This window comes from Macrotis lagotis, chromosome 2 (assembly GCF_037893015.1).
Source record: "Macrotis lagotis isolate mMagLag1 chromosome 2, bilby.v1.9.chrom.fasta, whole genome shotgun sequence".
In the NCBI taxonomy this organism is placed as follows: domain Eukaryota; kingdom Metazoa; phylum Chordata; class Mammalia; order Peramelemorphia; family Peramelidae; genus Macrotis; species Macrotis lagotis.
The window spans coordinates 32,436,391-32,463,316 of record NC_133659.1 but is presented as its reverse complement, the minus strand read 5'-3'; the positions used below and the strand labels follow the sequence as shown (position 1 = coordinate 32,463,316).

Genomic DNA, 26,926 nt, shown 5'->3' with positions numbered 1-26,926 from the left:
ATATGAGATCATGAAGCAGGTCAGTATGTCCTAGGTGGTCAAGAGGAAAGGCATCAGGGAGGCAGCATAGTGTTTGCTGGAGAACAACCTCATATACTTTTAGCTTACTAAGTCATACTCTAGGAATCAAGCTGACCAGACTGTGAAAAAGCCTTCACAGGTTAATCATGGCCTTGCCAATGGTGTCTTCCATTTCTAGGTCCATCTCCTGCCTTGGCTAATGGCAAAGCAAGGCACTGTTCTGGAGACCCCTGTGTTCAGTCTGTAGTTGGAGGCTGCACAACAAGGATAGCTTACATCTGGATTCTTATTATTATTCAATTGAAACTGTCTTCTTCATATTCTTTTAATTGCCCAATCTCACTGCCTTTTCTCATCCTTCCTGGCTTCTCTGCACAGGATGACCCTATCGACTGTTCTCTTCTCTCTGGGGCTCTCTTACCCTGTTTGACAATTCCTTAATTTCTTTTGCTGGTAGAACAGCTTCATTTATTTACTTCATGCCTACTAATTATGGGTCCCCCAAGACTGTACTGTGGACTCTCAATCACACTTGATTTTGTCAGTTGAGAGGGATCCAGTTTTCATCTCTATATAGATGATCCCCAGATCTATATATCCCATCCTATTATCTATTATCTCTCCTGAACTCCAGTCTCACATTACCGATTTCTTCTTGGACAATTTGAATTCAATGTCCCACTGGTTCAAACCTGAACTATATCTCTTATGCAAAAATCTTCCTTTTTCTCCAATTTCCTATTTATGTTCATCTTCCTAATTATTTAGGTTTGCAACTTGGGTGCCTTCCTCAAGGGCTACTCACCTTCCCTTCTCCCATATATCTTTTTATTTATCAAGTTTCATTTCTAGCTTTACGTTTCATTTAAATTCTTTTCTTTTCCCTGATACTGCCACCACCATAGATACTCTTTCCTTTTTGTTTGTTTTTTGGTGGGGCAACAGTGTTAAGTGACTTGCCCAAAGTCACATAGCTAGTAAGTACCAAGTATCTGAGACTGGATTTGAACTTAGGCCCTCCAGACTCCAGGGTTGGTACTCTATCCTCTGTATCACCTAGCTGTCCTATGGGCTACCTTCTGTCTGATCTTCCCGCATCAAGTCTCTTCCCATGACAATCTGTTCTCCACTGAGATGCCAAAATGATTTTTCCTATAATTCAAATCACGTCACCTCTGCAAATCCCAGTGGTTCCTTATTGCCACTGAGAGCAAACCAAAAATACTGTTGGTAGTTAAAGTCCTTTATAACCTGGCCTTTTTATGGTGCCAGTCTTCTCACAACTTCCTGCCCCAACACACATTCTTAGACCTTGTGACATTAGCTATCTATCCTTTGCAGGACACTTCATCTCTCAAATCCATGTCTTTTCCCTGGTTTTTCCCCAGCATGACAGTGCTTTTTCCCTTCTTAGCCATTTGCCCTGGTTTCCTTTAAGATTCAGCTCAAAACCAACCTTCTGCAAGAATCTTTTCCTGATCCCCACAAGACTACTACCTTCCCCCTGAGAGAAAAACTAATTTATCATGCATGTAAATAATTATCTTCAGTTGTCTCCATTAGTGTGTGAAAGCCTCGAGGAAATAAAGGATGTCTAGTGCTTAATCAATGTATGGATGACTATTATCTTTATGATATTTTCCTCACAATAATCTTTCAAGGAACTTGTTCCAGAGACTCCTGAGAAGTGAGCCGAGAGAAAGACAAAGTCTATATCATGGCTAGACAGTAGTCAATGAGAACCTTCAGCTCTAAGAATGAATAAAAAAAGTTATGGCCAGGCACAGGGCCAAACATGGGGAATATAAATACAAGCAAGGAAGCCAACCTCTGGCCATAGAAACATAATCCAACGGGGAAGACAACACATAAGAAGTAAGCTGAGAGAGGGAGGGATATCATGCCTTGAATGGCTTGGGAATGTGTGGAAAGTGAGTTGGTAGCCTGATGCTGGGCACAGGAAGGTGACCACTCCAATGACTAAGGGTCAATTCTGGCCAGGTGATGAGGAGGATGGCCAGAATGCAAATCATAGTTTGAAAATCTGTGGGATTTTTCTAGAGCCAATTGGATTCTGTTGGCTTTCTCCTGAATCACTAATAATCTACCACTCTTCTTCAATCTGCAAAGTTATTAAGGAATAATAAGGATTATTTCCAGCTTTGATATGGCAGAAAGTTGTGGAAAACAAAAAGGAGAAAAAATTGAGAATGTGTTCTGAAGGCCAGAGAATGAAACTGGAGAGAAGAAATATGAGGAAAAAAAATCAAAACAATCTCGAGGTCCACATTCAACTTCCAGCCTCAGTGAGAGATTAAAGAGGGGAAAGGAAGCAAGAGAGAAAACATGATCATCACCAAATGATAGCAGAAAGAAAAAAACAGCAAAAGATAATTTGAAGGGTTTGAACTTGTGAAAAAAACAACTCGGAGGGAAGAGAAGTTGAAAATAAACATCTCAAGAAAAGGGACTCCACGTGAAGTAAAAGGTTTAGGGAGTTAAACCAGATGAAGACAGGCTAGAAGGCAAATGAACAACAGAAATGATATCTACATCTTCTGTGACAGTTCTAACCAAAAGTATAATCAATCTAAATGAACTGTTATAAGATAGCAAAAGTTCTACGAACTCCCTTTGTCAAACACAGAGAGATGGTCATTAAAGATATCGGGTTAGAATACCATCTAGAAATTATTACCAAAAAGGATGATGGGCAATTATAAGCATTAACAGCTTTATAAGGCACAGAGAGGCAATAAAGCACTGAAGGCTTTCTTCAATGCTTTATTGCTTCTTAAATTTAAAAAAAACTTGACAAACTATTCAATCATTACCAAAGTCATCCCAAAAGACAAAAATGGGGGGCAGCTAGGTGGCACAGTGGATACAGCACCAGCCCTGGAGTCAGGAGGACCTGAGTTCAAATTTGACCTCAGACACTTGATACTTACTAGCTGTGTGGCCTTGGGCAAGTCACTTTAACCCCAGTGCCTTGCAAAAACCTAAGCAAAAAACAAAAACAGAGACAAAAATGGAAGGAATATAAATAGTAGAAAAATGGGAGAGATTTACAAAAAACATTATGACAACTTTCTTGGTGGAGTCATTCCTGGACCCTAAAATCAGTCTCAGATGTACTCATAGGAGGCAGAAAAAGAGGCATTAAAGAGAACAAGGACAGTAAAAGCAGCCTAAAGGACCTTTGCTAGAACAGCAATTTTGAGGGTACTGAGGAATAAATATACATACCAGATAACTAAAAAGAAGGAAAAGCTACTAAACAAGTAGAGAAAATACAATATATACCAAAGAGCAATTGAGAAAATATTAATAGCCAATAAATTATATACATGTCTCCTATCTATACAAAATCTTTCTATAAAAGTCTTTTATATATGAATTAGGGGAAACCTGGATTTTGGTATTATTAGGAGGGAATGGTTAGGTTTTCCTAAGTGACAGTCAGCAGTAATGTACCATTTCTACAATTAACTAAAAGTTGTCAAAAAAATATGTCTTGCTTTCTATTAGGGTGAGGGAAAGGAGAAAAAAATGTAAAACTCAAAACTCAGCCAAAAAAAAAAAAAAGAATGGTGAAAACTATCATTACATGTTGTTAAACTCTTGAGGAGATCTATAATTTCTCAAAATGGTTTGTTCTGTGCATGAAAACAGGAAAAACCAATTGGATGAAAGTTTACAGCTCACATTTCAACGTATATTTGGATGGTACACATGGAGCCTGTTTATCAGTCTGCAAAATTGTGAGAGCCACCTTCCTGGGCAGTGGAAAGGAACAGCATTTTTGATGGCTGATAACAAAGGAGAAGTCTGTATGTTTTCAGTGGGAATCCAAAACAAAACAGATAATTAGTCTTCACTTTTGGTGATTCATAATGGGCATACCCAATATTGCCAAGAAGGAGACTAAAAAGTTTACAGAACTTTCAATTATGGATAGAAATCTGATGACTACATCAGTGTTTTCTTCAATGCTTTTATGCCTATGAAAATACTGCCCTGACAAATCCCACTTTTGGATTACTCCCACCATCTAGTGTCTTTGCTTCTAAACTGCTGCTAAGGTAAAGAAAATCATGAAACTTTACACCCTGGGTCCACTACAAATTTGTTTCCTAATTTTAGCTGATTCACAAGTCTTCTAGGCACCCAGGCTGATCAACTTCTCAACTTCTTTCATATCCTCATATACAAACAATTCTAAAGTCTTGTTGATTCTACCTTTGTAACAACTCTTGCATATGCCTCCTTCTCTCCTTTCACACTGTGGCAGGCCTGGTCAAAGTCATGTTCACCTTACATCAGGACAACTATAAACGTCTTCTGATTGGTTTCCCTTCCTTAGCGCTTCCCCACTCAACCCATCCTCTACTCTACTGTTAAACATCTGATCATCAGACTCGAGGTGGCTCCCATTACCTACAATGTTATTGCTACTATATAAACTGATCTCCTGGTTCAGCTCACTTCAATCAGCATCATCTTTTACAAGTTTTCATAGTTGTCCAAGACTACTGGGGAAAGGAAACTATCATGTATATTAAGTATACTATGTTATAGTATGTATACTAAAACAATGAAGGTATCTACAATGAAGGAAGACTAGAAATTGAAATAACCCGAAGTTCATAGGAGACACGACCCCCCCCAAAAGAACTAAACCTATAGTTTAATATATCTATACACAAATTCTTGATGTTTAAGCATAAAGGAAGAGAAGCTGGAATTATAACACAAGGAGGTAAATTTGATTGCATAGGTGCACCTAAAACCTGATGTGAGATAAAACCCATGACTATACTATGGCTTTGGATGAGCACCTTATTCAAAAGCGCAAAAAAAAAAAAAAAAAAAAAAAAAAAAAAAAAAAAGGTAAAAGGAGAGAAAGATAAGGTAGACTGACATTGTAGGCTAAAGAGCATTTATGCAAAAGAGGAATGAGGATGAGAGGGGGTGAGAAGCATGTTGGATGAAAATCAAGGAAATAAGGAACAGAAATTGCTTTGTCAAAAGGAAACAATACACATCAATAATCCATCAACAACAATGTTTTAAATCTATTATTTTTTAAATCTATTATTTCCTTTTTATTATGAATTTAATAAATATAAACAGTGCAATATTCCAAGAAGAATGGAAAAGGAGAATTATAAATGAAACTGTGTAATTCTCTTATTCACACTGTCTTTCCCTAATTCCCATATAACTTGGGGCTTTTTGTGTAATTCAAATTTAGAATGGCAGTTATAACACTGCTCTACTTTTGTGTTCACTTCTGAACTTTTTCTGCTCTCTTTTTAATAACTCACTGATATTTTTCTTCCTTTTTTAAAAAATAAGTATTTGTCAGTACCCTCTTATTCTCATTCCTCAAAAAGAAAAGTTTTTTTTGGTAACAAATACAGTCATGCAAAGCATGTGCTGAAAATGTATGTCTTTTGACTCTAGTATTTTTCTGTCAAGAAATGCAAAGGATGGGGCAGTTAGGTGGAAAAGTGGATAGAACAGTGGCCCTGGAGTCAGAAGAACCTCAGTTCGAATCTCTGGGCAAGTCACTGAACCCCAATGCCTTGCAAAAAACCCCAAAAGAATAAAAAAGGAAATAGAAAGAATGAGTCATCCTCCTTTTCTTATTAATGGTGACATGACCCACATTGTAACTGCTGCCTGGCAGGGAAACATGGAGCTACTTATAGTAGTCTCCCAAAAATTAAAAATTAGCATCACATAAAGATCAACAGAGAGGCACATTGGGGGGGGGGGGGTTGAGCAGGCCGCACCTATAAGTTACCAAAGGAACAAGAGTAAGATATGCCACCAAGGAATCAAACGATAGGAACAGATAAGCACTAGTCATATGACCAGTGTGACAGATTACAAGTGGACAATGTACTCTACTGGCACCCCAGAAGCCAGCAAGGCAGGCCCTTAAAATGCTGAACTGACCCCTCCATGAACAGATGGGAGGACAAGCACACAGGTTCAGTAGGCAGATGGACTGCCATCTGTATTATTGGAGAGAATTTTCAGATACAAAGGACAAGAAATACATTTAAATATTTCTGAATTACTTGGATGACCGTTTGTAAATTGGATGGTACTTGCAAAAAGACATAGTATTCCCTGTGTTCAGGCACACATTACCATATCTTAGTATAAGAAAATGTTCTGTTGTTATATATAAAAAAAAACTAGAGTAGCTGAAAAATGTATACTGTTTGATGTGCAAGGTCAGCACTCAAGATAAATATGAATTACATTTAGAAATGCCTAAGAAAAAGAAAATGGACTGTGTTGCTTGAACATCTGGACAAAAGCACACAGTCACTTGTTTCAACTTCTCAAATAGCAACAGTTCCTGGTTTTGAATTACATAACACCAGAATCCTAAAGGAATTAGAATGATAAATGGCAATATCAGATGGCAATAGAGAAATGGATGCCTAGTGGGCTCAGCATGTTGTAACCTGCTCAAAAATAATAATGCCCCTTATGTTCCCTGTTTCTCATGATACTGAGAACCTGTAAAAGAGAAGAGGAGGTAGTCATACAGTGAGGTATAGGGACCCAGTGAAGGCTCTTCCCTCCTCCCATCAGTTTCTTTCAAGACATAGTTTAAATGCCACCTCTTTCAAGAGATCCTTCCTCATCCTCCTAATTACTAGTGCCCCCTACATTGTATGGATTTTGATTATGTTGTTGTTCAGTGATTTTCAGTCGTGTCTGATTCATCATGATCCTATTTGAGACTGCCCATTTCTTTCTCCAGATTCTTTTACAGATGAGGAAACTGAGGCAAATAGGTTTAAGTGACTTGCCCAGAGTTGGACAGCTATTTAAGTGTCTGGAAGCTGGATTTGAACTCATTAAGTAAGATGAGGTTCCCTGGAGCAGCATTCTGTGATTATGGCACCACCAAGTCACTCCAAGCCTCCTATATATTTTGTACTTATTCGTGTACATATTATTTTCGGTATTAGAATATCAGTTCTTTGAAAACAGGAATTTTCCTTTTTTTTAAAAAATTGCATCCTCAATGTCTTCTCCATAAACAGTTCTTAATAAGATGCTGGTTTCATTTATTACTTATTTGACCTTGAAAGACGTCAGAAGATAGAAGAGATGAATGGGTAACCCTGACTTAATGTCTTAAACTATGCAGATAGCCCTAATCTTTCTCCTAAATTCCTCTCTTTTGAATGCTTTATAGACTTCTCAAACTTAACATATTTAGAATGAAATTCATTGTTTTCCTCCAAATTCTTCCCCTCTTCAAAACTTCCATATTTCTATTGGGAGCCCACCATCTAGCTTCTAGAGTTCATTTCTCCCATTCCTTCCCTCTCCTGCTCTAGTCCCTAGAACCTCTAACCTTGGCTAGTGCAATGATCTCTTAAGGAAGCTCCCCTTTTTTGGTCTTTGCCTCTTTAAGTCATCTTGCATAAAACTACCTAAATGGATGCTGATCTATTACTATATCATAGATAAGAAAACATAGACAGTGATATGACATTGGTAAATTTTCTTATTTCTCTGTTTGAGATGTTATAACGGAAAGACAAGCCAAAAAATAATATACAGAATTGAACAAATTAGACAAAGCAGAACCACAGATTTATGGCATCCTATAACTAGGACTGCTAAAGAATATAAACATGACATAGAAATTTTTTAAAACTGTCAGATACTACAAATAAAAGTAAAAACAATAATAATAGTAATCAGTTCAAGGGATACAAAATACACAGACCTAAACAGACACTTAATAAAGAAATCCTAAATAATGGAAAAGTCAAAGGAAAAATTATAGAAAACAATTATGTGAAAGAAAGTGATAATGTACAACAAAATACTAAAATTATGGGGTGCAGATAAAGTTGTCTTTAGGGGAAAACATCAATAAAAATACTTTAAATAAAATCAAAAAAATATTAATGAACTGAATATACATTTAAAATATTATAAAACCAACAAATAAACAACTAAAAAAGCCTTACTATGTAGTTATATGTTAATAAAAAGTTAACAAATAGTAGTTAAATGTTAACAAAATGAGAAACACTAGAGAAATAAAGGAATACTTTAAAAAACATAAAATAATCAAAAAACCAAACAGACATCTTAAAAAACCCAATCTCAGGAAAACAGAAATAATTATAGAGGAACTTCCAAAGGGGGGGGATGACCTCCTGGTTCTCACAGATTAATAGGAAAATTCTATCAAGCCTTTTTTTTTTTTTGCAAGCCAATAGGGTTAAGTGGCTTGCCCAAGACCACACAGCTAGGTAATTATTAAGTGTCTGAGGCCAGATTTGAACTAAGGTACTTCTGACTCCAGGGCTGGTGCTCTATCCACTTCACCACCTAGCTATCACCTAGCAGCCCCAAAAATTCTATTAAACTTTAAAGAACCATACCACATCATACAAATTATTTTCAAAAACTGAGAAAGCACTCTACCAGATTCCTTTTATGAAATAGAATATTTAAAGCAGAGAAGGATAAAGCACAAAAAAACTACAAATCAACATCATTAATGATCAGTGATGAAAATTTTGTAGCTAAAATCCTATCCAACAGACGATAGCAATTACTCCAGGAGACTGTATCAGGGAAGCAAAGATGGTTCAAAATTAGGAAAATAACATAACTAAAACCAAAACATCTCTAGATCCATGATTATTTCTACAGACGCAGAGAAAAGTATCTGATCAAGTACAATATTCATAGGCACAGAAGGAACTTAAAAACACATTTAAATATTTATCTAAAACAAAACACAAGTATCATATGAAATCAGGATATAATAGAAGTTTTCCCAATAAAGACAGTTGTAAATCAAGGATGCTACTTTCCCCACTATTATATACAAATGTTAACCATAGTAGTAAAACAAGAAATGAAAGACAAAAAGCTGGGTAAGTAGAAGATAAACTATCTCAGTATGTGGATAACAAGGTTTACCTAGAAAAATTCTAGAGAATAAGCAAAACCAGTGAGATAATTATTGGTTTCAACAATACCAAATAAGTAATAATAGAAAGGGAAATTCTATTCTAAATATAACTACAAAATGCTTATTTTGGGAATACAAAATACTTTTGTAGATAAATTGACAAAATGGTTCCTTAGAGAAATAAAGGAATTTTTGGTGTGCACATGGTTGAGGGGGAGGGTCATAGAATAAAAATAACAATACTAACAAAGTTAATTTAATTTTAATGTTATGAAAATCAAATTATCAAATATACTTTATAGGACATGATTAAATAAAATGTATTTGGAAAAATAAAATATCTAATAAATATCAAGGCACATAATGAAAAAGAGGTAGGGATGAGCAAAGATCATTATTTCCAGACTTCAAGATAAATCAGGAAAAAAGTAGTCATCAAAACCATTTGGTATTGCTTAAAAAAAGAGAGGTAGATGAAAAGACCTAAAACAGACCAAATAAGGGAACAACAGAAACAATGGAACTCAATAACCTGGTGCTCAATAAATTGGAATATGGGACAGTTGGGGGATAGAGCATCTGGGTCCTGGTGTCAGGAGGACCTAAATTCAAATTCAACTCAGACGCTTCCTAGCTGTGTGACACTGGGTAAGTCACTTAACTCCAAGTGTGTCCCCTCCCCTGCAAAAAAATAAAAATGAATAAATTGAAAAACGAATTATTTAGGAAAGAACCCCTATCTGACGAAAAAACACTGGGAATACTGGAAAGCAGTCTCCAAAAGTTAGGCTTGAACCTTATGCCATATCACACAATAAATTCAAAATGAATATCTGGCTATAATATTAAAGAACATACTATATGAAAGAGTAAAATGATATAAATAACTTTTATAACTATAGGTAGAAGATGAATTCTTAGTCAACTGTCAATGATAAAATGGGTAACCCAATTACATGAGACAATTTTGCACAAACAAAATTAATGGATCTAGGATAAAAAATGTTCAATGGAAACACAAAACAATTTCAGATTTTTTTTCTTTTTAGAGATTAGGAGTAGACCATACCCTATACCAAATAGTGAGACAAGTTCCAAATGGATACATTACTTAAGACATAAAGGTGACAACAAATGAGAGGATAAAAGAATTACTTTTCAAATTCGTGGAAGGGTTTAGAGTTCATGATCAACTAAGTAAAATAATCAAATGAGGTAAAATGAATAATTATGATGATAGGAAATTAAAGTTCAGTACAATCTCATGTAGTTAAAATTAGGAGAGAAATGAGTAAATAGGGGAAATTCTTCACAGCGGGTTTCTCTGATAAAGATTTCATTTTCAAGCTATCTAGGAACTAATTGAAATGTATTAAAAAACCAAGAGTGAATGATCCAAGAATCAAACAATAAGTTCTTATAGAAAATAATTCAAATTATTCACGTTCCTATGAAAAATGCTCTAAATCCTTCCAACCATCAGACTAACAAAGATGAAAAAAGAAAAATGACCAAAAAGGGAGAGTATGGGGGGGGTGGGTTAGAAACAATTATACTAATACCCTGGTTAATGGAGTTGTGAATCAGTTCAGTCACTCTGCAAAGAAACACCCCCCAAAATACCAAAATATACAAGATACCCTTTGAAGAAGCAATACAGTGGTAGGACTCTATGCCCCCCCCAAAAAAAATCACAGAAAGAAGAAAAGGATCCTTATTTGAAAAATATTTAAAGCAGTTCTTTTCACTCTGTAACTAAAACTGGAAAATGGGAGGAGGCTCCTCTTGGGGGTATGGCTAAACAAACTTTTTAGTATGAATATAATTAAATTTTAAGTATTCATTCTATTAATACTATTAATTCTCTATTAATATTAATAGAGAAAGTGGGCCCCTCCTTTTCTCCCTTTTTAATTTTCTGGAGGAGGTGATGGGTATAGGAGGGACAAATTAATAAAGAAAATGAAGGACCACTTACAAGTTACAAAACTGCTTGCTGAGATAAGGCAATTAATAAATATTTCAGTAATTCTCATGAATAAATTTTATTACTTCCACAAACAAATCTAAGATTCATAGTCCTATTCCTAAATGTAAAAGAACACCACATGTTTAAGGATGTGCCATGAGGTTAGAATGCTATAAAATTAACAGACATCTGGTGGAAAAATATTACAAAGATGTAGCTCTCCTTTCTCTGCTTTTAAGAACTTTAATGTGTTTAATTTGTTCAAGTCAATGCTAGAAATACTAAAGGGACTATGATGTGCTGCACTAAGTTATTATTGGGGATACCAAGGTAAAACAGTCTTTGTTCTCAAGAATCTCACAGGCTAATGGAAGTGAGACAACATACATATAGCTGTACAAACAAGCTAGATGAAAGACTGGAGATCTAGAGGGAAGGGACTGAAATTTAGGAGGGCCTGTAGAAAATGGTGGATCTTTAAGACTTAAGGAAGCCAAGAGGCCTCAAAAAAAGGAGGATTCAAATTATAAAGACTTTAATTACTAGAAACAATAGCTGTGAATTTGGAATTACCCATAGGGCAATAAAAAGGGCATACCCTTTGATCCAGCAACACTACTACTACTGGGTCTATACTCTGAAGAGATCATGAAAAAGGGTAAAAATATCACTAGTATAAAAATATTCGCGGCAGCCCTGTTTGTGGCGGCAAAGAATTGGAAACTGAGTGAATGTCTATCAATTGGGAATGGCTTAACAAAGGGATGGGAATTCAGGGAAGGATTTGCACGAACTGATACTGAGCTAGATGAGCAGAACCAGAACATTGTATACCCTAACAGTAATATGGGAGCAATGATCAACCATGATGGACTTGCTCATTCCATCAGTGCAACAATCAGGGATAATTTTAGGCTATCTGCAATGGAGAATACTACCTGTATCTAGAGAAAGAATTGTGGAGTTTGAACAAAGACCCAAGTCTATTTATTACCTTTAATTAATCAATTTTTTTGTTTAGTTTTTTTTTTTGCAAGGCAATGGGGTTAAAGCGGCTTCCCCAAGGTCACACAGCTAGGTAATTATTAAGTGTCTGAGGCCAGATTTGAACTCAGGTATTCCTGACTTCCAGGGCCGGTGCTCTATCTACTGAGCCAACCTAACTGCCCTATTACCTTTAATTTAAAAAAAAATCCCAAACAAACCATTATATTATAATGTAATTTTGCTATCTCTTATACTTTAAAGACTAACAGACTGCCTTCTGCGGGGGGAGGGAAGTGAGATTAGGGGGGAAATTGTAAAACTCAAAATAAATAAATTAAATAAAATCAGAAAAAAAGAAAAGGAACAACAGCTGTAGAAATAATTCAATTTAGTTTAATATTTCAGATAAGCACAAAGATGACCTGAAACGTATCCTCTGGTTTAGTTTGTAGGTTTTGTGTGGTTATTTGATGCCATACATGATTTACAGTTATCCTTAATGATTCCTCAGGACTTTTAAACATATTTGACCAACTTATTAAGTACCTGAGGCAAAGCCTAGGACAGTTCTGGTTTAGCTCAAGGCCTTTAGTTCAGGGCACTGAACACATCCTCTTCTTTAGTGAAGCTGCAGGGACAGTTAGTTTTAGTGAGAAGACTATTGTCATGTCTTGTTTTGGTAATCTGACAGGATCTCAATTTTTAGAGTATGTGATGACATCCTCAGCTGACAAGGTATGGAAGGAGGGGAGCCTTGGAAGACTGGAGAAGGTCTCCAAAAGCTGTGGTGAAGAGGGCTGCAATAAGGGCCTAGTTATGAGATAAGAGATAGAGCAAGTATTTATTAAGCATTAAATGAGCCCCTGGTGACATGGAAGACAAGTAACCAAGACAGACAGTCCTTGCCCATAATTTTTATTATTTTTAGTTTTTTTAACAAGGCAGTGGAGTTAAGTGACTTGCCCAAGGCCATATAGCTAGGTAATTATTATGTGTCTGAGGCTGCATTTGAACTCAGGTCCTTCTGACTCCAGGGCTGGTGCTCTATCCAATATGCCACCTAGCTGCCCCCTCTTAATACACTCTTTTTTAAAAAGGTTTTTGCAAGGCAAACAGGGTTAAGTGACTTGCCCAAGGCCACACAGCTAGGTAATGTAATTATTAAGTGTCTGAGACCAGATTTGAAGCCAGGTACTCCTGACTCCAAGGCCAGTGCTTTATCCACTATGCCACCTAGCCACCCCTTTAACACACTCTTAACAAGACAGACAGTCCTCCTGACTCTAAGACAATATCAAAAGATTGGTTAGAGGGGTGGCCTAATTCAAAGTAGGGTCAGGAAAAAGTACAGCAATCAGACAAAGCCCAAAGGGGTTGCAAGGGCTGAGTTCAAGGTTGGGGTTAAATGGTATGGAGATTAGCCAGGAAGGTGAGAGCTGAAGACATAAATCTGATGCTGATTCAACCATGATTTTGTGATTACTTTCACACAGAAGTGGCAGTGGGATAATTTGGGGCAGGATCTTGGCAACAGAACAAACAGGCAAAAGATCCAAAAGTTGAATGGACTTAGCTGATAACTGGAGAATACCACATGAGAACTAGGGGCAATTCAAGGACATGATCTCATCATGGGGGGGAGGGATGGGTATCATTATTATTCTTCCTGACAAGATTTTATGTTTAGTAAAGCCATGTAGAATACATTATCTACTGTACTTGGAACTCAAGAAAATAGGAGTCTGGAGGACAGGAGTTTGAATTCAGCCTCTGACTCTTACTAGTGTGTGACCTTGGGCAAGTTGCTTAACCCTGATTGCCCCACAACAAGGGCTATCTCCAGTCATTCTGATTCCTAGCTGACCACTGGACCCAGATGGATCTGGAGGAGAAAGTGAGGCTGGTGACTTAGCATAGCACCCTCTCCCCCACTCAAATCCAGTTCATGTGCTTGTCATAGCATCACCTCCCTGATGTCATGGTCTTCTTTGAGAATGAAGGACAAAAACATTAACATTAGCCCTAACATATAGATGGCAAATTCTCTGTCTTCAAAGCAGTGACAGGGGCAGCTAGGTGGCACAGTGAATAGAGCACCGGCCCTGGAGTTAGGAGGACCTGAGTTCAAATCCAGCCACAGACACTTAATTACCGAGTAACCTTTGACAAATTACTTAACCCCATTGCCTTGCTAAAAATAAATAAATGAATGGTGACGACAAATTTGACAAATTTCTTTGAGTAGACATAGTAAACCTAATAAACAGCATAGAAAGATGACTATATATAAGTAAATGTTAAAATGTGTGATAATACAGAAAAAAAGGAAAGAACAGAATTATAAAAGATATCACTAACCTAATTCATACCTGCTGACCTAGCAACACTCCCTAAGAATATCAAAGACAGAAAGATCCCAATCAAAATATTCAAAACAGAATGTTTTTGTGGTAGCTCACTGGAAGTAAAATAGGTACTTATTGGGGAAGTACTGATCAAACTACAGTGTATTAATAAAATGGACTATTTTTATAACAAATTTAGAGAAACATGAAGAGACTTGTAAGATCTGATATCAAGCAGAACTAGGAGAACATAAGCAATTGAACTCAGAAAAAATACAATGGGGGCAGCTAGGTGACAGAGGATAGAGCACTGGCCCTGGAGTCAGGAATACCTGAGTTCAAATCCAGCCTCAGACACTTACCTAGCTGTGTGGCCTTGGGCAAGCCACTTAACTTCATTGCCTAGCAAAACCTAAAAAACAACAAAAAACCCCCCACAATGACCAAACTTTGTCCAAGAGAACCAAAAAAAAGTATTATCAGTAGCAGAATATGGGTTTATGAGTGTAGAATGTTGTATATTTTGTCCCCAAGTATTATTTGGGACAAAATGGTATTAATTTTTCTTCATTACTAGGATTATGAGAAGGGTTATTATTACTTATCCTTTGCTCTCGAAGGCCAGGACATCAGGGAGGTGATACCACAACAATCACATGAATTGGATTTGGGGGGTGGTGGTGCTCTGTACTAAATCACCAGTTTCACTGTCATTTCCAGTCATCTGGATCCAGTGGCCAGATATGAATCAGGATGACTGGAGATGGCCCTGGATGCGAGATAATCAGGGTTAAGTGACCTGTCCAAGGTCACACAACTAGTAAGTGTAAAGTGTTTGAGGCTGAATTTGAACTTCTGCCCTCCTGACTCTAATACCAGGGCATACATTGGTAAATAATTCGAATTTTTTTTAGTTTTTGCAAGGCAACGGGGTTAAGTGGCTTGCCCAAGGCCACACAGTTAGGTAATTATTAAATGTCTGAGATCAGATTTGAACTCAGGTCCTCCTGACTCCATGGCCGGTGCTCTATCCACTGTGCCACCTAGCCATCCCCAAATTAGAATTTTTTTAATTTTTTTTTTTAGAATTTTTTAAAGACATAATTATTTAAAAAGAAGTGATTGTTGTAGGATATGGAATTTAAAAGCTGAAGCTGGAATTAAGACTAGGCCTTAGGGGTGGCTAGGTGGCGCTATGAGTACTGGCCCTGTAGTCAGGAGGACCTGAGTTCAAATTCGACCTCAGCCACTTAATAATTAACTAGCTGTGTGGCCTTGGACAAGTCACTTAACCCCGTTGCCTTACAAAAAAAAAACTAAAAAAAAAGACTTGGCCTTAAAAGTTAATTACAGAACAAGGGTTGATAGGAAAGGAAAAAAGAGGGTATTTTGGCTAGGGAGAACAGAATAAGCATAAGTAGTGGAAAAGTAGATGAAGATAGCAGCAGAAGCAACCTGAGAGGTACAGAAGTTTTCCTGTGGGGGAGTGAAAGGTAGAACAGAAACGGTCTGTGAAAGGCTTAGAGAGTAGACCACATTAGATCTGGTAGATAAAAAATATTTCTGACAACCTGGAAACAGAGTTGTGATTTCTTCTTAGGAAGGGTGTTAATTAAGAGTCAAGCAGCCTATCAAAGAATTATCAGTGATTAAATATCAGGATGAAATGAAAAAATAAAAATAAAGCTTTGAAGCATAAGGAAGTGGAACTGGCTTAATGGTCAGATTTTAAGTGGCAATAATTTGACATTTAATTTGGAAATTTTCTAGTGATCCGTCCTTATTCACCGTGATGTTTACCATTTTTATAAATGACTTGTATAGAAGCATAAATGATATGCTCACCAAATGAACAAATAATACAAGGCTGAGTGGATGACTGGATGATAATGACAATGTAGTGTCATGGGTTGAATCAAATAAGAAGAAACTAACTAGGTATAAATAAAAAGCCTGGCACCTGGGTACAAAAAGTCAATTTCACAAAAATAACATGCAGGAGATATAGAGGCAATAACTGTTGGAAAAGGATCTATGATTTGCTTTTCTTTTAAATAGTCAACTATAAGATCAATATGAACCAGCAAAGGTGCCAAAAAAAGCTAATGAGATCTTGAGCAGCACTGAGAGCCACAGAAAGCTTCCAAAAAATAAGAAAGCATTAGTTCTTTTTTAAGATTTAGGAGTAATGTCCGGGTCTGACCACATCTAGAATATCATGTTTAATTCTCCACATTCTCAGGAGGACCCTGATAAGCCTGAGGTCATACAAAAGAAAATCAGGATGTTTGTCTGGAAAAGAGAAGTCTAGAGGAGGTCAAGGTCATGACAGTTGTCTTCAGAAGGGCTTTGAATGTGGATAAAGGATTAGACTTGTTCTACTGTCCCCAAAGGGCAAAACTAGGAGCAATGGATAAAAGTTGCAAAAAAATCAATTAAAATTAGATACTAGGAAAAAATTCTAACAGAGCTGTCTCAAAGTGGAGTCAATCCTGGCAAAGTGGTGAGACTGCCATCCTGGGAGATCTTCAAGACAATGGCCTCAATCCCTCATCGGAACGATGTAGAGTGAATTCTTTCCATACATGAGTTGATCTTGGTCCCTAAAGTTCTTCCCAATGCTAAAATTCTGTGACTCTCCCAAACCCCATCCTTAATCAATAAGATGCATTCATCATTTACTATAGCTGGTGCACTCATGACTTGGACTCCCAGGACCTTACACTCTAATGGGGGAGAAGACATGTATACACAAGCAGGAGTAGAACACATAAAAATGATTATGTGCAAGAAGACTTGAGGAGCTTCCTGAGTCCAAAAGGCACCTACAAATCCACAGAGACCTCAATTGAAAGGCAGCCAGCAAGGCTGCAATTCAGAATTTGAAGAGGAGGGTAAGTGCAAAGGGAGACAGAGATCCTGCCATACGAAAGGGTCAATCATCACTCCTCCAACTTCCCCAATTCTATTCCATGAGCAACTCACCCCATATCTGGCTAACAACGACCAGGGTCTTTCTCTTTGCTCAATGAAGTTAACTTCCTAATGAGTTTCTAATAAGTCTCTTCTCTCTCCAATCTACTTCCATACAACTGCCAAATTGATATTCCTAAAGCACAAATATGACTAAATAATTCCTATGCTCAAGGAATTTCAACAATTTCTCACTGATTTTAAAATAAAATATAAACTCCCAAGTATGACATTTCAATCCCTTCCCTATCTTCCTAGACTGATTACATATCACTACTTCCCATATTTTCAGGCAAATCAGATTGACTCTCAGACATAATATTTGTACCTCCTTTGTACACATTTCCTCTTATCCCCCCCTCTCACCCCTGGGCAAAATCAGTTACTTCCCCATACCTCAGTTTTCTCATCTGTAAATTGGGGCTAATAAGAGCACCTAAATGAATTCTAGCTATTATTCAAAGCTCAGCCTAATCTTCCCCCAATTTTTAGGGATGCCACATCTCCCAAAACCTTTTTAAATTTTATATCTATTCTGTATTTACTTCTCCACGATCATGGTGTAACCCCTAGTAGAATATAAACACTTTAAAGACAGGAATTGCCTTTTTACTTTGTATCCTCAATTTCATACATTGAGTGTTAAGTAAATACTTACTGTCTTATCCTTAATTAACACTAGGATTCTTGAAGTAAACTTTGCAGGATATGATTTTCCTATGTTATATCACCAGCTAGCTAACCTATTTAGTCAACAGTAGCAAACACTGCACTCTGATATGAAAAGAACCTACTAAACTAACAGGAATTTGGTGGAAAGGACCATAAAAAGAAGTGACCCTCCTCTCAAAGTGGTCAAATTCATTAAGGAATTCATATCTGACAAAAGTAAAATTGTCTTAATGTGAAAGTTATCACTTTCCTTCCCAACCATTGTCCCCAGGGTTAACTAGCATGGCCCTAGTCACACAGGCTTGCAATGTATAGGTTATTCTCAACTCATTACTCCCACCCTCTCATATTCAGATTTACCAAGTCCTATCGATAGAATTATGTTATAATAGCCAAATACCAATCCTATACTGACCTGACCTCCTTTTGGTCTGCCTTACTCTAGTCCATCCAGCTTCCTCAAGTGAAAGTGTAACAATGTCATCGCTTTTTTTTAGGTTTTTGCAAGGCAAATGGGGTTAAGTGGCTTGCCCAAGGCCACACAGCTAGGTAATTATTAAGTGTCTGGATTTGAACCCAGGTACTCCTGATTCCAAGGCTGGTTCTCTATCCACTGTGCCACCTAGCCACCCCTAGGTCATCACTTTCTAAATAAACTCTAGAATCAAATATTAAATTGTATTTGGTTTTAAAATCCCATCATAATCTATCCTCAACCTACCTCTCCAGTTTTCTTATATTTTATCCCACCCCCCCCACACAGACACCCTATGATTCAGTGACATTGGCCTTTTTTTTTTGGTTAAACAAAGCCACTCACTCCATTGCAACATTCCATCTCCCGTGCTAGGCATGCTCTCTCTATTCATTGCCCCGCTGCTGGCTTTCCTGATCTTCAAAATTCACAAGTGATCTGTCCTACTCTTTCCCTCTGGGATCACTTTTCCATGTACACTTTATCTTATATATGAACATAATTGTTTACAACTGTTGTCTCCTCCATTTGCAAGTAAGCTCCTTGAGGGCACAGACTGTTATTTTACTTTTCTATGTATCCCACAAGAACTCAACACAATACCTGGCACACACACTATGCCTCTACCATACCTCTGACTGAATCTACTTCTTCATTTTTTGCTCCTCCAATACTTCTTGCTTTTTGTTTTTGCAAGGCAATGTGGGTTAAGTGACTTGCCCAAGGTCACACACCTAGATAATTATTAAGTGTCTCAAGTGATATTTGCACTAGCCACCGCGCCACCTAGCGGCCCCCTTCCCTCCATTTCTTTTAATCTGGTTTCAGACCCAAGCATTTTAGTAACACTGATCTCTCAAAGGCTATCAATAATTGCCTATGAATATCAGTCTTCTGACAGTCCTTGGGGCACTGCTGTCACCTCAGTCACTGTGAGAAACTTTTGCCCTTCACTACTACCCTGCTGCTGCCTCTAGGCTCTCCTCTTCCTCATCAGACTTTTCCTTTTCTTAATCACTGTGCACCTCCCATCCTCTGTCCTGGCCCATGTTCTCTCCTCACCATCTCTCAGAGATTTCCAAATGATATATTTAGCCCTCATACTTTTATCTCTACCCAGATACTACCATCAGCATCTCAAATTCAGAATTTCTGAATTGAATTCCTATCTTCCCCTAGCCCAAAACTCCCTTTTACACTTGAGGGCACCATCATGCTTCTCAGCTTACTCTACCTCTACTTTTCCCTCTGTCTCACTTCCAATAGCCTAGTAAATCTGCCCCATTCCATTTTCACATGTTTTCTTGTACCTCTGGCCTATTATCTATAATTTCTTTCTGGTCCCTTTCCAATCCAATCTGATCCTTAAATAATCTTCCTAAGACTAGAAGTATATCCTGTCACCCTCTTGTTCAATAACCTTCACTAGCTCTTAACTCAAATCTAAAAACAAAATACTAACTTCTCAGGTAAGGACTCCAAAATCTTGTTCTAGATATTTAATATTATTTGCCCTTGCCATCTATCTACTCTCCAACTAACTGGACACACTATCTGTCTTCCCACCTCGTTCTCTATCCCTGGGGAATGGCCTCTCCCCTTAGATATATTTAAACTTCCTAAAAGAAAACTCTTTTGGACATGATGGGTTGTTATTGTCCTTTTTTGCCTCAATCTTTCATAAAGATTCTGTGAACTTGCTTTATTCCTTCAGCAGAAAGCAAGCTCCTTCAGGGGAAATATAAGGTTCTTTTTTCTCCTTGTATCCCCAGACCCTACCAACAGTTTGTCCAATCCAAGGAGAGAGGGCTTAAGAAAGGGCTTCTGAGTTGACTTAAATTGTTATTGTAAAATAAGCCAATATTGCCTTCGGTTGTTGTTTGGTTGCTTTATGTCATGACCAGTTCTTTGTGACCTGATAGGGGATTTTCTTGACAAAGATACTGGAGTAGTTTGCCATTTCCTTCTCCAGCTCAATTTACAGATGAGGAAAATGAGGCAAACAAAGCATCCCACAGGCCCAAGGTCACACTGCTAGTGTCTGAGCCAAGATTCTAACTTGGGAAGATGAGTCTTCCTGACTTCATGTCTGTTGGTCTATCCATTGAACCACAGCTAACTGCCCAAACTGCCTTCTACAAGCTAAAAGAAAGCAACTTTACAGTTACTGTGAAAATTCTGATCTGCATTAATCCAAGTCATACTTGTCAGGTAAATTCTAAGAGGGAGTCCTTTTGTATAGGAACTATCCCATACTAAGTTTCTCTAATTGGGTAAAAAAATCCCGCATTTTCCAAAAATTTCACAGTAACTGTATGCTACACTATATCCATCAACATGAGAGTATGTCACACTCTTATCACATATGGTAAGTAATTAGGGAGAAACATGGTTCTTTCAGGAAATACCTATAAAGGATCTCCTTTGGAGGTTTTCTCCAAAATGAGCCATTATTTTCCAATTAGAAAAAGGAGAAAATATCAACTACAAATTTTCTCATATATACTTTGGTAAAAACAAGAAAATTATTAATCCTACAGCTTCTCTCTTCACCCATATAACATTAGGTCCAGGGTTTAATAATAGTGAGCTAATACTGCACCCTAAAACATCAAAGAGACAATTTCTTAGTACTGCCCCCTGTTAAAGCAGTGAGAGAATTTTTCTAGTCTTATGAAACAAGTGAGGTTAAAACACATGCCTAGCAAAATAAAAAGCATTCCTTATACTGAACAAACAGGTCTTTTGGGTCAACAACCATATTAGGAGATACAAAGATTGGGGACAATCTGGTTAAATAGGGATCAGATCAGATCAATTTTTAACCCTCTGAACATTCCCCTCTATAAGACTATGTGGTATAGCCATACACATCTGTCCTGTCCACTGCTTCTTCCTCACACATAATGCTCCATCTTCAATTTTTGTTTGTGCCTTTGTGATAGCTATCTTAGCCTTTCCCCAACTGAAGGGCATCTACTTTGTTTCCAGTTTCTTAGCTACCAGTAAGTCTATCTTAGAATATATTTCACCTTTTTTTTTGTGTATCTCCCAATGCTAAACACCTAGCAGAAGAGTAAAGATATAGATATTTTAGGAACTTTTAAATCTACTTGCAAGAGTTTATGTGGGAACACTGGGCTCCTTTATTACCTTTTTACAACATTATAACTGAAAGTCCCCCTTGGCCTAATTCCAAACTGTTTCAGATCCTGGTGATCCTCATGACACTCTTTTTCCTCCTCCTGTGAGTTTAGCTGCTGGCTCACAGTATCTCTCATCATCATCTCTTGCCTTCAGCTCCTAAAATTTCCTTAACTTTCCAGTTTCTCAAGCTACTCACTTCCCCTCACCTACTATTCCACTTTACCTCAGCTACTCAGAGATTTCACCCCCAAAATGTTCTACTCACATGTTCAAAAACACCAACCCATCTTTCCTTCTGCCTTTTTATCCCTAACCTGTTCTTATTCCTCACTAAGACCTCCAATAGTCTGCCCCTCAGGTTTGTCCCAGGTCATCACTACTATTCTAACAAGAACTCATTTCTTTCTCTTAGTAAATTAGTTCAAACTTATCCTATCCTTTATTTTAGAATCACTGCTTTTCAAAACCAAGCCTGGATTATTCCCAACATCCTTCTCCTTTGATCCTATTAATATGCTGCTTAATGGAGCTGGAGAAGGTCATAAAAACATGCTACTGGGGCCATAACAAATTTATGATTCATCATCAGTATAGCAAGGAAATCCTTCTAACTCTTCCCTGACTTACCATTCCACACCATATCAAGTCTTCCCAAAGCACCACTTTTCCCTCTCAGATGAAAAAAACCGAGACCATTTTGCCAAGAGTTCTTTTCCACATCACTCAAACATCTTCTCCATCGCCTTGACCTCAATCTTATGTGGGTTTCCTGGATCTTCTCCTCCTTCCATTTCGCTGAGTGAACATCAACTCTTAAGGATTTAATTTTCGTCTCTATGTTGCTGATTCTCAAATCTACTTTACCCAGTCCCAATCTCTCTTCCAAATTGCCAGATTTGAATCTCCAACTACCTATGAGACATCTCAAATTAGACATCCTGTAGACACCTAAACCCAACTTGTCCAGAACTCTTCAAATCTTATTCCTTTCCAAACTTCCTTATTGTTGTCTAGGATACATACCACCATCCTCCAAGTCAAATAGGCCTGAAACCTAGGTATGATCCTTATTGTCTTACTCTCTCACTCATTATATCCAATCTGTTGCCAAGGCCTGTCAATCTTACCTTAACATCTCTCCCACAAGTTCCCATCTCTCCTTCAAGCATGATACATTGTGATTAATGCATGGTGCAAATGTTTGGATTTTTCTTTTCTTTTCAGTGTGAAGGGGGATGGGCAATAGTATTATTCTTAAAAAAGGATCATTGAAGAATTTCTATAAATGCACAGAATAGAAGGAAGTTTAGAAGGAAATGAGCAGAAAAGAAAGCAACATATTATGTTACATGAGATTTTACATGTACAACCTATAACAGATTTATTAGCTGCCAAGGAGAGGGAGGTAGAAAAATGTGGAACTCAAAAGCCTGCAAAAGGATGAATGTTGAAAACTGTTTGCATGTAATTGGAAAATAAATAAGAAAGTTTATTAAATTTATTATATGCTTAAAATGAAAATAAGAGTTGAACAATAATTTGTTCTACAGAGAAAATAATTTAATGTTAAATTAAAAATAAATATAATTTGTGTATATATTCTATTATATTAAAAATAGTCAAAGAAAGATTTCTGAGGCTACTAGGTGATATACAGTGGGACAGAGGGGAAGACCTGAATTCAAATCCCAAATAAAGACTTATAAACTAGATGACCCTGGGTAAAGTCACTTCACCTATCTGCCTCAGTATCCTCATCTAATAAGATGATGATGGTAAGTATACTAACCCTCCAGGGTGGTAAGGATAAAATAATATTTGTAAATCACTTTACAAACTTAAGTGATCTATAAATGTGTAGTGGTAGTTGTTGTAATATATCCCAGGAATCTGTGCTGAGCTCCAAGCTTTTTAGTATCTTTATTAATACATGGGCAAAGGCATAAATCATATAGCTAACCCACAGGATAACAAAATCAGGATCGAAAAAAAGATCAACAAGCTAGTTGTTCAGTCATTTCAAACTTGTCCAATTTGTTGTGATCCCATTTGGGATTTTCTTGGCAAAGACACTGGAGTGGTTTGCCACTTCCTTCTCCAGTTCATTTTACAGATGAGAAAACTGAAGCAAACAGGGTTAAGTGGCTTGCCCAAGGTCACATAGTTACCAAGTATCTGAGACCAGATTAAATTTTGATCTTCCTGACTCCAGGCCTAGAGCTCTACCTACTCTGATATCTAACTAGGCTAGGCTAGAACCCTTGGCTAAACTTGGTAAGATAATAGAAAAGAAACAAACTTATACAGGTCTAATTACAAGGGAAGAGTAGCTAGTCATCAGTTTGTCTGAAAAAGATACAAGGGTCTCAATGGACTGTCAGTCCATACAAGTCAACATTGTGAAATAGTTAAAAAAAAAGCTAATGTGATCTGAGAGTATGTTGAATACTCAGGGAGGCAATGCTACTGCTGCACTCTGCCCTGAACAAAAAAACCCTGCTCCCTTCTGACTGTTAAATTCCACTATTCTTCATTTTTCTAGTTTAACTATCTCATTTTACAGCTGATGACTGGAGCTCCCAAGTAGTGAAGTGACTTGCCCCAAAGTCCCAAAAGTTATATATGAGCATGACCTAAATAAAAGTTTATTAATTAAAGCAATTCACATGGCAGATTTCCTCTCAGAAAGTGGTGGTATCTATCTCTAAAGGTCTCCAAGCAAAGGGTGGACAATGAACCAGTCATTTCGGTTTTGGTCAAGGTAGGACCAAAATGCCTCTGGGGTCTATTCCAATTCTGAGAATCACAGGACTGCCAGAGTATGACCACTCCCAATTTAATGAGGAGGAGGAGTGAAGAGCACTGCTATTTGGCTCCATAGAGGCTCTCCCATCTATTTGTCCTTGTGATTACTCCTACCTCAAATTTCCCAGCTAAAAAAGGATTTTCCTCCTGTTGTAAATATTTGCTTTTTGGGGGGAAAACTTTCAAAAACATGATTAAAACAAAGATGTGAGGACCTTCATAGTTCTAAATCTATGACTGAGTTTCCAACCCAAGTCTTCTGACAAGACTTTTGCTTTTGTAAAGTTTATTGATTCTTCTTTCCAACATATTTACATTTTCCTCACCTGACAAACTGAAACATCATGCCAGGTCTTTCCAGAACCTGAGTTATTAAGAAAGTCCCTTAATTTCTCTGGACCCCGGAACAGTGTTTCTTTGACTACCTACAATTCACTAGGGTGTGAGGAAAGAACACTACTTCAATGTGAGTTTGCATATACTTCCTAAGTAACAGCAATTTTCCAATTATAAATACTCATGGGGGCGGCTAGGTGGCATAGTGGATAAAGCAATGGCCCTGGAGTCAGGAGTACCTGGGTTCAAATCCGGTCTCAGACACTTAATAATTACCTAGCCATGTGGCCTTGGGTAAGCCACTTAACCCCATTTGCCTTACCAAAAAACCTAAAAAAAAAAAAATAATACTCATGACAGAGAGCCCAAGTGGAAAGAATTTATTCCACTCATTTTAATGATGAGTAAAGGGAAGCTCAGGGCTTACACTGGACGCAGAACTGGAATCAAGTTCTGCCTGACACTTAGCAGCCCTTTGATTGTGGGTAAATCATGGAACTTAGCGAAGCCTCAGTTTCCTCATTTGTACTATGGGAATAATACCTAGAGCATCTCCTTCCCAGAGCGGGAGAGTTCAAATTATAGCGTGCATAAAGATATCTAGAGGTGGATGTTATCATTCGACAATTATAGCAAAAACACTCTCTACATGTGGATAGAGATCCTACCTGGAATTTAAGTGTTTCAAAACCACAGGCAGTTAACAGGGAATTAAATAGCAAAGGAGCACTGGCTCCCCGAAGGAACGGCAAATCTAGTTCTCAAAATAAGAAAAGCCTTCACTGAAGGTAAGTACCCTTATCAACTATTTTTAGCCTGCTGATCCTGAAGGCCAGGAAGTATAAACAAGGAGCAGACTTATCACTTTCTGCTCTCCCTCCGCCCCTTCGCCCCCTCCCCCAGGAAAGCAACCAAAAAGAGGTTTTGGAAATGGTCATTTTCAGTGAGTCAGAAAGTCAATCAGCATTTCCTAAGCGCCCACGAAGCAGAACCTAGTACAGGAAGGTCCTAAAACCTTTTCTCCCATACATTCATTTTCACTTCCATTTTTCTTGAACATTCTGATTCTCAGGGCAAAACCACCTGTTCTCAGCCTTTCATTACACGCAGCCATTTGGGTATCTCTGGTAGTTTGGCACAAGAAAATGAAAGGAAATGCAACAAAAAATGTTTTAAGAAAAAAAATGACTCAGTAGTAGGTTGGGAACGTTCAGCTTCCAGTTAACGAAAACAAAACAAGAGCGAATTTTGTGACCGAAAGATAACCTGGAAACGAGGAGTTTGTAAGGATTCCGAACAAGCCTCGGCGCCCCCCCAGCCCCTCGCCCGGCTTCCTCCCGGGGCCCCCGCCCCCCCCCCGGCCCGGGGCGCCCCTCGTCCTGCGGGGCCCGGGCGCCCCGGATGACAGCGAGGCGCGTCCCGGGCGCGGCCCCCGGCGGGGACCCCGCCCCTGCCGCCGCCGGCCCGGCCCCCCCGGACTTTGCTCCCCGCTTCGGGGCTGCCCCAAGGTCGCGGCGGGCGGCGCGGCAGCTCGGCCCGGCCCCGGCCCCGGGTCCGAGGGGGGAGGGGAGGCCCTCGCGCGCGCCCCCTCCCGCCGGCCGCCTCGGGCCGGGGGGCGCGGGGGGCCGCCCTCGCCCGCTCCTGGCTCGGCGGCGGCGCCCCCTCGATGCCGGGGGTCCCGCCCCGCCCCCCCTCCGACTCACCGGGCCCCGCGTCACCCCCGCCGCCGGCCGCCTCACAACCACAACAAAGCTCTGCCCAAAATGGCGGCCGAGGCGCGCGGCCCCGCGGCGGGGGCGCGCTCGGGGGGCGGGGCCGGCAGGCTCCGCCCCCAACCGCCGCGCTCGGCCCAACGTCTCCTCCCGCCCCCCCCCCCGCCGCCCGTTGGTCCCGCCTCGGGCCCCCCCCCGCGCCGCGGGCCCCACCTGGCGGCGCGCGATGGCTGGGGCCGCCCGAGTCCTCCGTCCCTGCTCGGCCGGGCCCCGCGTCCGCGTCCGCGTCCGTGTCCGTGTCCGCGCAGGGACGGTCGGCGCCGCGGCGGCTCTTACTGCGACCGCCTCGCTCCGGCCGGCTCCGCCCCTCGCCGCCGCCACCTCCGCCTCCTCGCGCAGCGTGAGGGCCGGCGCTCGCGCGCTGGTGCGCGGGGTGAGGGCTGGGGGAGGGGAGGGGAGGACGCGAGCCTCTCGGGGCCGGCTCTGCGCATGCGTCCGCACGCTCGC

General features: G+C 39.1%; 1 protein-coding gene across 3 annotated transcripts in view; it reads right to left on the bottom strand.

Annotated features, from left to right (window-relative positions):
- The window catches only part of GPBP1L1 (GC-rich promoter binding protein 1 like 1), a 74,253-nt gene extending 47,360 nt beyond the window's left edge, over positions 1 to 26,893 (bottom strand). Inside the window, exon 1 of one of the 3 annotated variants that reach the window (XM_074221554.1) lies at positions 26,633 to 26,893. The gene's annotated coding sequence lies outside the window, so the exon portion shown is untranslated. Of the gene's footprint in view, positions 1 to 26,410; positions 26,516 to 26,632 lie in introns of those variants that run through there. The other 2 variants (XM_074221556.1, XM_074221555.1) reach the window with 2 other exon arrangements.
- Between the last annotated feature and the right edge of the window lie 33 nt (positions 26,894 to 26,926).